The 14,963-nt window shown below is 44.5% G+C and overlaps 1 protein-coding gene across 2 annotated transcripts in view; it reads right to left on the bottom strand.

Annotated features, from left to right (window-relative positions):
• The window catches only part of LRRTM4 (leucine rich repeat transmembrane neuronal 4), an 867,464-nt gene that overhangs the window by 264,696 nt on the left and 587,805 nt on the right, over positions 1–14,963 (bottom strand). The gene's annotated exons all lie outside the window — the stretch shown is intronic.

Raw genomic sequence — 14,963 nt, 5'->3', positions numbered from 1 at the left:
ACAGCAGGGAAAGATAACTCCCATTCTCCAGAGCAGACTGTAACCTGGTGAGAGTTGTAATATCTCCTCTTAACTGCATCTGAACTACAGTGAATGATAAAGTGACTTTCCTTGTCTCCTGCCTTATTACTCCGTGCCTTCTACTTGCATCACAATCTCTGGGGGTCTGCCCTGGTTGGAGAGGGTTAACATCTGCACTGTCATCACTATCTACTCCCCCAGGGATCATCTGCAGTGCTGGCTATACGACAGTCGAACACTCCAACTGGCGTCACGAATCGCTACATACACTTTATCCCCATCCAATTCTACCCCTTTTACATGACCACCTGGGGCCACGGACCGGGTCACCGCCACTCTGACATTTCCCATTGAAGTTAACGGGCTCGGTACCGAGTATCCCATGGCCTCTGGGGCGCGTCACATGACACTCGCATGACAATTGCACTACACTTGTCCGACTCTCCTGCATCAAAATTGGACCTTTTTTTAATCGCTAGTGTGTCTCTGCCCTTAAAGGGAATATAGCATCAGAAGATGGCCTATTGTAATTTTTGTATTGAATGTATGTAAAACTATTGCCAAAAATAAAATTAAAAAAATACATTTTTCGCATAAAGTCCTCATTTAAACAATAGGTCATTGTGTGATGACTCTTTCCCTCTAAGTGATAATGTCAGCCCTTTGCTGGCAGGCATTCTAGTCCAGGGCTCATTTTGTCCCAGGTAGAGTGGCTACTTGGAATGATAATGTGAGGAGCGGAGCGGAGTACCGGGGCGGCTGCAGGATGTCAGACTGCAGTATATTCACCAAGCAATGAAGCTTGCAGAGCGGAGGAAATCACATCTCGCTGATTGTAAATGGGAAAGCACATTATGCAGATCACATTGACAACTGCAGGAGAAATTGAGAACTTTTTTTTTTTGTTTCCAGTAACAGAACAGATCTGCTCTCCACAGTTATGCAGCAGCTCTGGTGTAAATACATTGCTTGTGTCTTATCCTGATCTCTGTGAATATGTAACCAACAAACGTAGCGGCGGCAGACAACGCATGCATTTTAGAGCCGCATGAGGGACGGCTACAGCCGCGTACACAAGTATATCCATTCATCATGAAAATGCAGCTTTATTGCTGAGAAATGGAGAGTGAATATTGCAATCCCCGGAAACAGCTCATCCTCCGATTTACAGACGCTCCTATCGGCTTTTCTCCCACAGTATTTCATTTACTATTTAGGAAACAGTCAACATTCCTGCTGCTTTCATTGTGACAATTATTGTCCTCATGTATCGACTTTAAAGCTTATATGTAATTAAAAGTTAAAAAAAAAACACAATCATTCCTCTTCTACAGGTGAATCTCACAAAACTAGAATATCATCAAAAAGTTAATTTATTTCAGTTCTTCAAAACAAAAAGTGAGTCTCATATATTATATAGAGGCATTACAGACAGAGTGATCTATTTCACGTGTTTATTTCTGGTAATGTTGATGATTATGGCTTACAGCCAATGAAAACCCAAAAGTCATTATCTCAGTAAATTACAATACTTTATAACACCAGCTTGAAAAATGATTTTAAAGGGAATCTGTCAGCAGTTTTGGCTGCTATAAGATGCAGCCTCGGCCTTTTAGGGCTCATCTACAGCATGCTATAATGCTGTAAATAAGCCCCCGGTTCGACCTGAAAGATAAGACAAAATAAGTTTTATTATACTCACTCACCTGTGGGGCTTTCCGGTCCGATGGGTGTCACAGGTCCGGGTCTGACGCCTCCTGCTTACTTCACAGGCTTCCCGGCATCACACTTCTGCGCAGGCGTTCTTCTCTTCCCTTTTGGCAGTGGGCAGGTGCTGGGCCTCTTGGACCTTTCCCTACGCCTGTGAACCGCAGTACTTTGCTCAGACCTCATCAGGGAAGATAAGTACACCTGTGTAGGAGCGTGATGCCGGGAGCGAGGAAGCAACAGGAGGGCGGCGATCATAAGAAGATGGGAGAAGCCGGACCCGCGACACCCATCGGACCCGACTGCCCCGGGCCCCCCCCTGTGAATATAATAAAACTTATTTTTCTTATCTTTCAGGATGGATCAGGGGCTTGTCTACAACATTATAGAAAGCTGCAGATAAGCCCTGAAAGGCAGTGGCCACATCTTATATTGGCCAAAACTGCTGACAGGTTTGCTTTAAAATTCGAAATGTTGGCCTACTGAAATGGATGTTCAGTAAATGTACTCAATACTTGGTTCTCCAATACTTGGGCTCCTTTTGCATCAATTACTGCATCAATGCGGCGTGGCATGGAGGCGATCAGCCTGTGGCATTGCTGAGGTTTTATGGAAGCCCAGGTTGCTTTGATAGCAGCCTTAAGCTTGTCTGCATTGTCGGGTTTGGTGTCTCTCGTCTTCCTCTTGACAAGACCCCATAGTGTTATGATTGAGTCAACGAGGAGGAAAAAACAAAAATGCAAGCTCAGCCCAGAAAATCAGAGAGGTTGGAAACTAGCGGATTGCAGACCCCTAATCCTATCACACAACTAGCAGTAGCCATGGAGTATTCCTACGGTGATCCTAGACACCTCGTCACAGCCAGAGATCTAAATAAGCCTAAAGAGAGAAAAGGGAAAAACTGACTGCCCCAGAGCAGACCCCAAAGCAATAGGCAGCCCCAAACATATAATGACGGTTAAGCAAGATGAAAACAATAACACAGATAGAAAGATAGGATGAGCAAACAATGGGGCCCAAGCTAACTAAAAAGGACAGGACAGAAAAGCTGCTGTATGCAATCCGAGAAAACCCTGCTAAAAATATTACCAACACAACTGATAAGCAAAAAGGACCCTGAAGTCACTAGACTTCAAACCCTATAACAGCACTCAGAATATTCTGAAAGCAGAGCAAAAGAGAACACTGATCAAGGAATAAGAATCCAGCACACCCCCAGCCGGGGATGGCTGAACTCCAAAACAAGGTAAACAAAACCAAAACTAATAAATTCAATAGAAGAGCAAAAACTTATCTTTGGGAAGCAGGAATCAAACTGGTCTCAAAGAATCCAGCAGAGAAATCACCATCCACTCAGAAGGGTGTCGGCTGCCTTATATCCAGTCGGAAGTTCCTGTTACCCAGTCACAATCCACCTGATCAGGTGTTTGGTTTCTTTCATCCAAAATCAGCCTCACTACCTTCCTTCACCAGAAGAGGGAGATCCTTGGACACAAAAGGTGAATGAACAGATGAGCTCACAACACCATAGATTCTCTATGGGGTTAAGGTCAGGCGAGTTTGCTGGCCAATCAAGCACACTGATACTGTTGTGTGTAAACCAGGTATTGGTACTTTTGGCAGTGTGGACAGGGGCCAAGTCCTGCTGGAGAATGACATTTCCATCTCCATAAAGCTTGTTGGCAGAGGAAAGCATGAAGTGCTCTAAAATTTCCTGGTAGACTGCTGCGCTGACTTTGGTCTTGATAAAACACAGTGGACCTACACCAGCAGATGACATGGCTCCCCAAACCATCACTGATTGTGGAAACTTCACACTAAACCTCAAGCAGCTTGGACTGTGGCCTCTCCACTCTTCCTCCAGACTCTGGGACCTTGATTTCCAAGACTTCTCCCTGCAAGCTGACAGTGACTGACAAGTGTCTGCCTATATGCGGATCAATCAATATTCGTGAAAGCAGAGAAGCCATCGGGGATCCACCCGATGGACCAGTGCACAGTGCAGCTCTGTCTCCAGCAGCTATTAAAAGTACTTTTTTTTCTGAAACTCTGCAGCGTTTCAGAGACAAACATACATGGCTGTGATCCAAAAACCAGTGACTGATACATGCTCCTCATGGTTTTGGCAATATGTACGGTGGGTACAGAAAGTATTCAGACCCCTTTAAATTTTTCACTCTTTGTTGCATTGCAGCCATTTGGTAAATTCACAAAAATTCATTTTTTCTCATTAATGTACACTCTGCACCCCATCTTGACTGAAAAAAACAGAAATGTAGAAATTTTTGCAAATTTATTAAAAAGCAAAACTGAAATATCACATGGTCATAAGTAAATGAACTTTATTAAATTTACCAAATGGCTGCAAAGAAACAAAGAGTGAAAAATTTAAAGGGGTCTGAATACTTTCCGTACCCACTGTATCAGCTGGTAGGTTCTCTTTAACATAAATGAGAATGAGAAGGCAAATAAATACTAGGAAGACCCCTGGATGTATTGTGGAGCGCTTTGCGAGTCTTTCCACCTGAAAAAAAATGTTTTTTTTTCTTTTTTTTATGTACTTCTAGCCTAAATAACATCAGAAAATGTCAGCAAATCACCCGAAAAGACACTATAAAATTTGCTTAAAGAACAACACTTTCCCACCACTCTCCCCCAAAAAAGCTTAAGATAATACCACCAAAAACTGCTTAAAGAACAACACTCTTCCTCCCATTCCCCTCCAAAAAGCTTAAGATAATGCCACCAAAAAATGCTTAAAAATCACTTCAGGAAATGCCTAAAAAATGAGCAAAAGATACATCAGAAGAAAAAAAACTAGTGAAAAAACTGGTGTTTACTGCAGCTTTTGTTTTTCCTGCCTGAAAATTGTAAGAACATCTTTTAAAGGTACTGTCACACTTAGCGATGCACCAGCGATCCCGACCAGCGATATGGATCGCTGGTACATCGCTAAGTGGTCGCTAGTGAGCTGCCACACAGGCAGATCTCACCAGCGACATAGCAGCGGTCGGGGGTCGCTACTTACCTGTCAGACGTGGCGATCCTGACGTCCTCCCACCCGCGTCCATGCGTCGCTCGTCTCCACAGCAGGAAGCCCACGACGAGAAACGGTCCAGGCTGTTCTCGCGCGATCAGCGATAACCAGCCGGGGAGCCGGTCGGAGGTAATCATCAGACATAGCGATATCGCTAGCAATATCGTTGCTGCGTCACAAAACCAGTGACGTTATAGCAATATTGCTAGCGATATCGCTTAGTGTGACGGGGCCTTAATTAATCTGTCGTAGCTCTGGATTTTTGTTACTTATATGCACAGTCTTTTCATAGCATGTAGAAATGGTTGATGGCTTTATTAGGCATGGTTGATGGGGGTCGAGTCCATTTAAGGTGTCAAATGGCCCCTCTGGTGGCGGTGTAGGAGTCAGGTGGAAGTTGCAGACAAGTTAAGGTGGACTCATTTTAACTAATAGAGGATGTAAAATCTCATGGTGGTGAACAGGCTTTGGTGGCCAGCCTCAAGGACGTTGTAATGGTAACGTCAATCAGGGGGGGGCACAGTGGTTAAGCACAGGTGTGAGGATAATAGGGTCATCGGTGCCCTGAAAGTTCTCTGGCCTTGTTGCCCTTTATGGCTGTCTGTCCTGGTTCTGTATGTCAGACAGCTGGGGATATCACAGTACTTGTGAATCCCAATGTACTAGCACTTCACCTGACTCCTGTGATTGTTTTAATCCTGTGATTTAAATAAAGCTGTGGCCATTTTGACAACCAAAATAATGTGTTGTGTATTTATTCTAGTGCCTAGGTTTACTGTAGTTATGGTGGTTTTAAGATGGAGTGGGGGTCCGTCCCATATCCTTAAGTCAAATGCATTTCTCTACTTTTCACTGAACTTGAGGAGAAAAAAAAACCCTCTCGGCGTCCACAGAATGAAGAAGACTCTTCTCGGAGCACCATCACAGACCTGACATGCTCCATCCTGAGAAGGAAAGTACCGAAGAGCTTGTCTGCGCACTTGGCAAGATTCGGAGATGGGGGAGGACATATTTTTTTCATCTTCCGCATTATGTTTATGTTGCATCCAAGTTTGAGTTACAGAAAAAAAAAGCTTTCCTTTGAAATATTGAGAGGCTAATTGACAGTGAGAGCACTAATGAGGAAAAAAAATAAATGAATCTGCAAATGTTTCTGGGAAGGAAATAATTAGGACAGATGATGGTGTAAATCACTGGAGATAGGAACTATCCATTACCATTTTGTGAAACTGTGATTGGGGGCTGTTTGGAACGTAACGCAGGAGGCTGTGCATAGGGTTAACCCTTTCTTGGGGTGCGAAGTAAACAACACCTTCACCTGTTCCTGTTATACCTGCTTATCACTTTTTAAGTAAATGTGTTACATTTTTCTTAATTGCAATTATCCTCACTCCACCACAGATGCATTGGGAATTCATATAACTACACCCCTAAAGAGCAGGTTCCCGTATCCAACAAGCCGCACTCTGCACATGCCCAGTTCTTGCCCTGTGAATGTGCATCTGGACACCAGGGTTGAGTTGTTAAATATGAACTGGACTTATCATTATATGGAAATCAATCAACTTCTCAAATTTTCTTTCGATAATTTACAGAGCACCTCCGACCAAAAAAAATAAAGTTGGGATAGGGAAGGCTTATAATCCATGTGGCTGTGATTGGGCAACTAAAGAGAGTAGGCACAACCATCGTTTGCTCCAATTCCTCATCAAAGATGGTCTGTGTCCATGAATATAGCTATGGGGGTTATAGAGATTGCAGTCTTGTGTCTTAGTGCTTAAAAGGGTTATTCAGCCTTGGGGTGTAAAGGCCCCGTCACACATAGCGATCTTGCTAGCGAGATCGCTGCTGAGTCACAAGTTTTGTGACACAACAGCAATCTCACCAGCGAGATCGCTGTGACAGCGATCAGTGACCGGCCCCCCTGCCGGTATCGCTGATCGTTCTGGCAAATCTCTGGACATTTCTTTCGTCGCTGATCTCCCGCTGGCCAGCACGCATCGCTGCGTGTGACAGGCGGGAGACCAGCGATCAGCGATAAAATAATAGAAAAAAAAAAAAATATTACTATTCTCACCTTCCGACGTCCCGCGCAGCATTCCCGCCTCTCTCCACGCTCCGGTCCCAGTAATCCTTTGCAAGAATGACCACGAGACTTCGCGGTCCCGCGAGAACGGACGTCATCGCGGTAATTCTCGCAAAGGATTACTGGGACCGGGGCGTGGAGAGAGGCGGGAATGCTGCGCGGGACGTCGGAAGGTAAGAATAACAATATTTTTTATTTTAATTCTATTTTTGAGATGAATCAGCGCTTAACACAGCGATGCCGCACGTGCAGCATCGCTGTGCTAATCGCTGGTGAAGCTGTCTGTTTGACAGCTCACCAGCGATCACATAGCGATTCACCAGCGATCCTGACACCTTGATATCGGAGTCGCTATGTGTGACGGGGCCTTAAGTGTGCAGTCACTCCACATGACTGCAGACTTGGGAATCCTCACAGTGCACACAGTGAGCGCTGTCAGAATTCTCAGGTAAAAAAGGATTCTCAGGTGTCAGGAGCGGTGAGCGCATAACTGCAAGTATGTGTGATTTGCACGCATGCGATCTCCTGCTGACTAGACATGAGCAGAATTGCTCAATACTAGTGAACTAAGTGGAGCCCTATACATCTAGTCGAAATGTGACCGGTAGTATGCAATTCTCATGCTTGCTGTCATGTGACCACCTTTGCTCCAGGCACCGGAGAATCCAGACAGCGTCAATGTGCACACTGTGAGGACTCAAAAGCCTGCAGTCATCTAAAGTGACTGCAAGCTTTAGGCCTGTTTCACACATCCGTTTGTGACCATAAGTCAAAATCCGCCATTTTGGAAAAAAAAACGGATCCGCCATTTTTCTTTGCGGATCCGTTTTTTCCCCCATTGACTTTCATTATCGGCGGATTTTGACTGATGGCCGTCCATAGTATCCGCATTTTTGCGGATCCGCCAATAGTTTGGCGCCCGCTGACCAGACAGAAGGGACCCTGTAACGTTTTTTATCCCTCCGGATCCGCTATTCTGTGTTTTAACCCGCAATTCTGTCTGGCTGCTGGATGAAAATCTCTCTCTCTCCCTCTCTCCTTACCTGCCTCCTCCATTTGTCGCCCGATCTACTCGCATCGCGCGATCGCTACTCTCGGCGATCTCCTCCTTCATGCAATCGTGCGATACTGCGCGATCTCCTCCTTCATGCAATCGTGCGATACTGTGCGATCTCCTCCCTCATGCAATCGTGCGATACTGCGCGATCTCCTCCCTCATGCCATCGCTACTCACCCGCATCCGCGAGATCGCTCACCGCAGATGCCCGCGGATACCACTACATCGCCCGGTATTAATTTTTTATTTTTTTTTTTCTTTATTCCCAGCCTCGGTTCCTTTAAATTTTTACCATCGGCGGATCCGTACATCCGCCGATCCGCTGTCCCTCGTTTCTGTCAGTCTGCCTGTGGATCCGTTTTCCGCTATTTTGGCGGATTTAGACTGACAGAAAAAAACTGATGTCTGAAACAGGCCTTAGCCCCAAGCTTGGAAACCCCCTTTGAAGGCAGGCACCTCCAACACATGTGAAAATTATAAATGATACACTGTACGTGGTAACCACTGTTACAGATTTTGCATGGTGGCCCAGGAGTTTCAGGGTAAGCCTCTGGTGCCACTTCTTTTTCTAAAGCGTGGTGTCCTTTCTCCTGCAATATTAGTAACATTGTGAACAATCAGCCCAAGGAAACGGGTCAAGGGATATAAACCAGCACCCTGCCAGTCTGTCCTAGGTGGTGATGCCTGACATGGGTCAAGAGATATAAACCAGCACCCTGCCAGTCTGTCCTAGGTGGTGATGCCTGACACGGGACAAGAGATATAAACCAGCACCCTGCCAGTCTGTCCTAGGTGGTGATGCCTGACACGGGTCAAGAGATATAAACCAGCACCCTGCCAGTCTGTCCTAGGTGGTGATGCCTGACACGGGTCAAGAGATATAAACCAGCACCCTGCCAGTCTGTCCTAGGTGGTGATGCCTGACATGGGTCAAGAGATATAAACCAGCACCCTGCCAGTCTGTCCTAGGTGGTGATGCCTGACACGGGTCAAGAGATATAAACCAGCACCCTGCCAGTCTGTCCTAGGTGGTGATGCCTGTCACGGGTCAAGAGATATAAACCAGCACCCTGCCAGTCTGTCCTAGGTGGTGATGCCTGACATGGGTCAAGAGATATAAACCAGCACCCTGCCAGTCTGTCCTAGGTGGTGATGCCTGACACGGGACAAGAGATATAAACCAGCACCCTGCCAGTCTGTCCTAGGTGGTGATGCCTGACACGGGTCAAGAGATATAAACCAGCACCCTGCCAGTCTGTCCTAGGTGGTGATGCCTGACACGGGTCAAGAGATATAAACCAGCACCCTGCCAGTCTGTCCTAGGTGGTGATGCCTGACATGGGTCAAGAGATATAAACCAGCACCCTGCCAGTCTGTCCTAGGTGGTGATGCCTGACACGGGTCAAGAGATATAAACCAGCACCCTGCCAGTCTGTCCTAGGTGGTGATGCCTGTCACGGGTCAAGAGATATAAACCAGCACCCTGCCAGTCTGTCCTAGGTGGTGATGCCTGACATCATGAGGGGAATACCCTTTATAATTCTTACTTTTAAGCCTCTTATGTACAACCCCAAAGAGAAGATGATTTTTTTTAAAGTTTTTATCCAGAAAGAAATAACCTAAAATTATCCAGAAACACAAAAGAGAATGTTGAATTTTTGTTTAAATTTGGTGCATCCTCTTTACTGAGCTTCCCATAAATTATACATGGAAAATCATATATTTTCTTTATTCAGAAGTCAAGACATTGTACATAAAGTGTTATGAAGGAGGCACCCTTCCATGTGTCCTGCATGATGTCCGTTTTGTGTCACGTTCTCCATCCAGGTGTTAGATGGGACACGAAATGTCCACACATGGAAGAGAGCCTCCTTCATACCACTTCATGTACAATGTCTCGTCTTATGAATAATGAAGTCTTTTGGAATGGAAACAGGTGGGTGCTGCGATTTCTGCCCTTTTGGAGAAGGACATACATTGATACTGGACTGCGTTATTACGAACACCACCTTATCCGACTTTGACTGCCCTTTGTTTATTCTTGGATTGCTCTTAATGTTTGGTGGACTGTTGCTACATTGTTTCTCCTCTAAATATGATTTCTTTAAACGACTACTAGGGCAGTATGGTGGCTCAGTGGTTAGCACTGCAGCCTTGCAACGCTGGGGTCCTAAGTTCAAATCCCACCAAGGACATCATCTGCAAGGAGTTTGTATGTTCTCCCTGTGTTTGCGTGGGTTTCCTCCCACACTCCAAAGACATACTGATAGGGAATTTATGATATTATATAAGGAATTATGGAATAAGGAAGCATAAGGAATTATGATATTATATAAGCAAAAGAATAATAATAATACTACACAGTGTACAGAGACGTGCTCCTTACCACGGAGCTGATGGACGGTGATGTGGGTGTGAGATTCACACTAATTTGATATTTACATTTTCTTTCAATGAGATGAGTTTCTCTAAAAATATTCCCATGCTCAGACAACCCCTTCAGCAGCTCTCACTTCCTCCGGATGTGGTGAGAGTGAAGCCAATGCTGATTGGCTGTACGGATCTACGGATCCCAGGGAGGGACAGTGCCGACACCGCTGCAATGGCACCGACACAGGAGGTGAGTATAGGAGTTATTATTTTACAAGGGGAAAACTAGGGATTGAGAAATGGATGTCTGAGTAGTGGACAAACTCTTTAAAGCTTCAGCAACCTGAAATCAGTGGGAATACTATGAAAAGCAAAATGAGTAGTCTAAAGCAGAAACTGAGGATGTGGAGGCTGAGTGAGTGAGCTGCATAAAGGCTTAGGCACACCGCTGAATTATGGCTCCATCCAAGCTCTGAGTTTTCCAGAGCTGTAATACAACACCAATAGAAATGTTACAGGACATACAGCAGTGTCCTCCCTTACAGTATCTTTTTGAAATTTTGCACACAACTCCAGTTTCTCACAACATTTATTCAGTACATTATCACAACAGGTTAGCAAAACCCTTGACAGACAGCAACTTGCATCCCAACAGCCAGGTGGTCACCTATAGACCCTTGTAGCAGAAACATCTCCTGACAGAGTACAGCAACACCATGTTATTTTTTCAAAGTTGGTAATGTCACGCCACTCGACTCATGCCCAGAGGAAAGGTAAGGAAGGACACTTCTGTACTGTGCCTCTATATTCCTGAATAATCTAGAAAAGTCTTATATAATAAGGAGACAACACATAAGGAATTACAGTAACATATTAGAATTAACATATGTACTCTCTACATTCTCCAGTGTTTGTATCTGGCTGAGCTTTTCCCTCTCTCACATGTTAAATATTGCAGCAATCTACGACAAGCCGCCATGAAATTGTCAATTTATCCTTTGATCGTGATTTTTATTAAAAGTAACTTATGGTAAAAGTAATAATAACCTTTTCTTCGCTCTTTTTGCCTTCCTTAAATTCGGCTGCTCTATAATTTCACAGTGGGTTCTTCACAAAGAAGGAATTGATTAGAAAGGATTAAAGTGTAGCAGAAAAAAAAAATGTCAGATCCTATGCCTTTGTTGTACTTGTAGACACTGTGTCCACATGTATTGTAGTTAAGGAAAAATAATCTATTGAAAAAAATCAACAATATGTTTATCACGAAGCTTCAGGTCAGGTATTGTATGCTCGCTCGCTGGCCAATTTTCTCTGGATTAGATCGTGTTAATGGAGTTGCAGAATTTTATTCAAGCATGGAAAATTACATTGTTCTGCTCATAAGTCCATGTTGGTTTCATTGTTTTCTACCCCATGTTCTTGGTGCAGACAACTTGCTTTCTTTATGCTCATCTGATTGTGGGCATGCCTATGTAAAGTCCCCAAGCGAGGTAGTCATGGATGAACTGCTGCTCCCACTCGCCCTGGCACTCTAGAGACAACACATGTCCCCGTCTCGTTGTGCTGCTGTGTGTGGGGTGCATCACATTTACTTCTGGCCTGCAGGTTTTCCTCTTCTGGAACCTTGGCATCAATCAATCCAGGGGACACAGGATTTGAAAAAACACTCAAACTTTTACCTGACAACTGGCAGTCTTTACAAACCGGTATAAAGTATAAGGCCCAAAGGGTTGACGTCTTTGCTCAGGTACCAAACACAACTTCATCCCTGGTTCTTGGTATGGGTAGAGTATCCCTCTTGCTACCTTCCCTAGCACTAGGAATTCTTCTCCACCACTAGCAGAGCACGCTGCAATACTTTCCGCCTCTTAGAGATCGAGCCCATCTTTCTCAGTATCTTCACAGGCTGATTTAGCCCACAGTCCCCAATGTCAGTCTTGAGGTTTTGCAACTGTCCCTGACACTTCCTCAACTTGGTACTAACCCAAGCTCCCCCCTTCCTAATCTGGGCCAGCCATTACAGTTAACCTTATCTAAGCTAGACTGCAGCCCCAGAGGGTTTTATTCTCACACAACATACATCAACATTAAATACATTTAACCATTTGGGGTGTCAAGGAGTGGAACATCACCTCCACAACTCCTACATTAAGATTACAGCAGTAAGCCTTACTCTAATATTCCTGCAATGTATTTCCACCTCATTAGTGCCCATCTAGTCTTCTCCCCATTGCTGCCAGTCTGCAGTCTCTATTTAGCATTGTCAATGTCTATTGTAGGGCAGCCCATGTGTATAGGCTTTTATGGTAGGAAGACAAGTGGAAGAGGGGCCTAAATTTGTATAGGTGCCCACCAGCTCTAATGATTATTCATAGAACTGATGTTTCACTTCGAGTAAGGCACAGGAACCTTTGAGACTATCAAATTCTTAGACCTACATACAAACAAAACCACAGCCGCATGTTCATATGACCAGAAGAGGAGTCAGAAGATCATGTTCTGGTTGTATAGCATGTGACCACAACAGTCAAGCATTGACCGCAATGGTGCTACTGATCTAGGATTGGCTGCAGCGATCACATGCTCACCCTGGACGGAAGAGTAAGTTTAGAGACTGGTGGGGGACCTAATGAGAAAAGTGGCCAAGGATCAATAGGTGAGTATACATTATTTTTAAACCAAGTTGGGCCTATTTTAAGTGGCAGACAATGGTCGCCATCATTTCAAAAACTGGGTACAAGTTAAATAGTTAAGTTAAATCTAAGAAACTTTGCAATACATCAGAGAAATGTGCTTCTGTCTCAACTTAGCAAGGAATTCTTCAAGTCTCTTGGCAATGAGAATTAAGGGTAAATGGACCACCAGATCACCGAGGGATCAAATTACAACTACCTATTGTCGTGTATAGAAGGGGAAGGAGGAAGAAAGAGCAGAGAGTCAGGAACAAAGAACAGAAGTGCCGCCAATCAGAACGCAGTAGTGACCACCAATCGGAGACAGGGGGTGCGGAAAAGGCAAAGCTAAACCACGCCTGGGTGCCTATAACGTCACAGAGTACATCCCGCATCGTCATCCGCATTGTCAGAGCAGAAGTGGTGTGACAGGGTTTCAACGACCGCAGACATCGTTACAAAGATCGCTATGGGTCATTGTATCGTTGCTGCGTCGTTGGGAAGATCTGTCTGTTTGACATCTCACCAGCGATCACATAGCGATGCAGCAACGATCCTTATCTGGTCGTATCGTTAGCGGGATCACTGTAGCGTCATTATGTGTGACGGGGCCCTAAGACATACACAGATGTATGATGTTTTATTGTCACCTTGCTGGATTCAGAGCTACACTGCTAAGTACTGAGGAATAATGTCTTCCATGCTGCTGCTTCTGAGCATGTGCCACATTAGGTCAGAAAAACAAGAATCCCTCATGTCTCTGTTCGCTGTGTATGGGAGATATCATAGCAGCTAGTTTTCACCCACTAGATTAGAAAGCCTGCACAGAGGAAACCTGGTGAAAATACAATGACAAGTCTTAAAATGGCCAAAAATAGTGTTGTTTTTCACAACAAAAAGCACAGCTTATTCTGGAAAGTCATCTAAAACAACAGATATGCTCTAGGCCGTGTTCTATTAGGTTCCACAATGCATAAAAGGGGTTGTACAACCTTAAGCTACAAGTCTGCAGTCACTCTATGTGACTGCAGACTAGTAAATCCTCACAGTGTGCACTGTTAGGATTCTCTGGGGCTGGCGCCTAGAGCAGGCAGTCATGTGACCACAAGTATGTGATTTGCATACTTCTGGCCACATTCTGACAAGACGTGTCTGACCTTGCTCAATTCACTTGCATTGAGCAAGGCCGTGCACGTCTAGTTGGCATGTGACTATATGTATGCAAATAGCAGTGCGTGAGGATTCATAAGTCTGCGTACACATAGAGTGACTTGTAGCCTGGACAATCCTTTTAATTGTCGAGCTAAAATTTTGTACGCAGCATGGCAAATTCAACTCTGCTGTACTGAAAAAGTTCAGCACTTTACATCTACAGTTCCTATCTACAGACACAATGTCTACAAGTAGAAAGTGCATTAATCCATGTTTCTTCCGCTATCTTACAGCTGACCTCGCTTTTCTTCTAGCAGAACACAGAAATGTTCTTCAGGCGCTTCTTCAGTGAGGCACAAAAATATAATCGTGTGATATGAAAACTTCTGTCTGGGTTCCAGATCAGGACAAAATGTCTGATAATGAGTTATCAGAGATGATGTATTATATATCCCGGGTTACTTGCTTCGTTTTTCCACATTTCAGATATACTATTGGAGGGAAAATCTCGGCTGTTTTGGTGGCTCCGACTGCCTGCTTAGCACTCCACTCGGTAGGGAGAAATCTTATTTGGCTTCGTGTGTTTCTTGTATAACGTGCCCTCTTCAAGTAGCTAAGTCTTAATTCATAGATGCACGACATATATTAATAACTGAAAATGTAAAGAAATTCATTGAGTTGTATGTAGTCTTGTGGTCTGCAGCTGTCACTCAATAGTCAAAATCAGAAAATATCAGTGTGTCCCAAGCCTAATAACTTAGTAAACCAGCCATTACTCTAGTGTGGACCTTGGCGCCTGAAGAAGAGGCCAGCCAAAATATTATGGTAGTTTACCTAACATACAGTCCTCAAAATAAAACA

This window comes from Dendrobates tinctorius, unplaced genomic scaffold (genome assembly GCF_039654945.1).
Source record: "Dendrobates tinctorius isolate UK_male_01 unplaced genomic scaffold, ASM3965494v1 ptg000272l, whole genome shotgun sequence".
In the NCBI taxonomy this organism is placed as follows: Eukaryota; Metazoa; Chordata; class Amphibia; order Anura; family Dendrobatidae; genus Dendrobates; species Dendrobates tinctorius.
The sequence above is the reverse complement of the archived record's forward strand: the minus strand, read 5'-3'. Positions and strand labels throughout refer to the sequence as shown.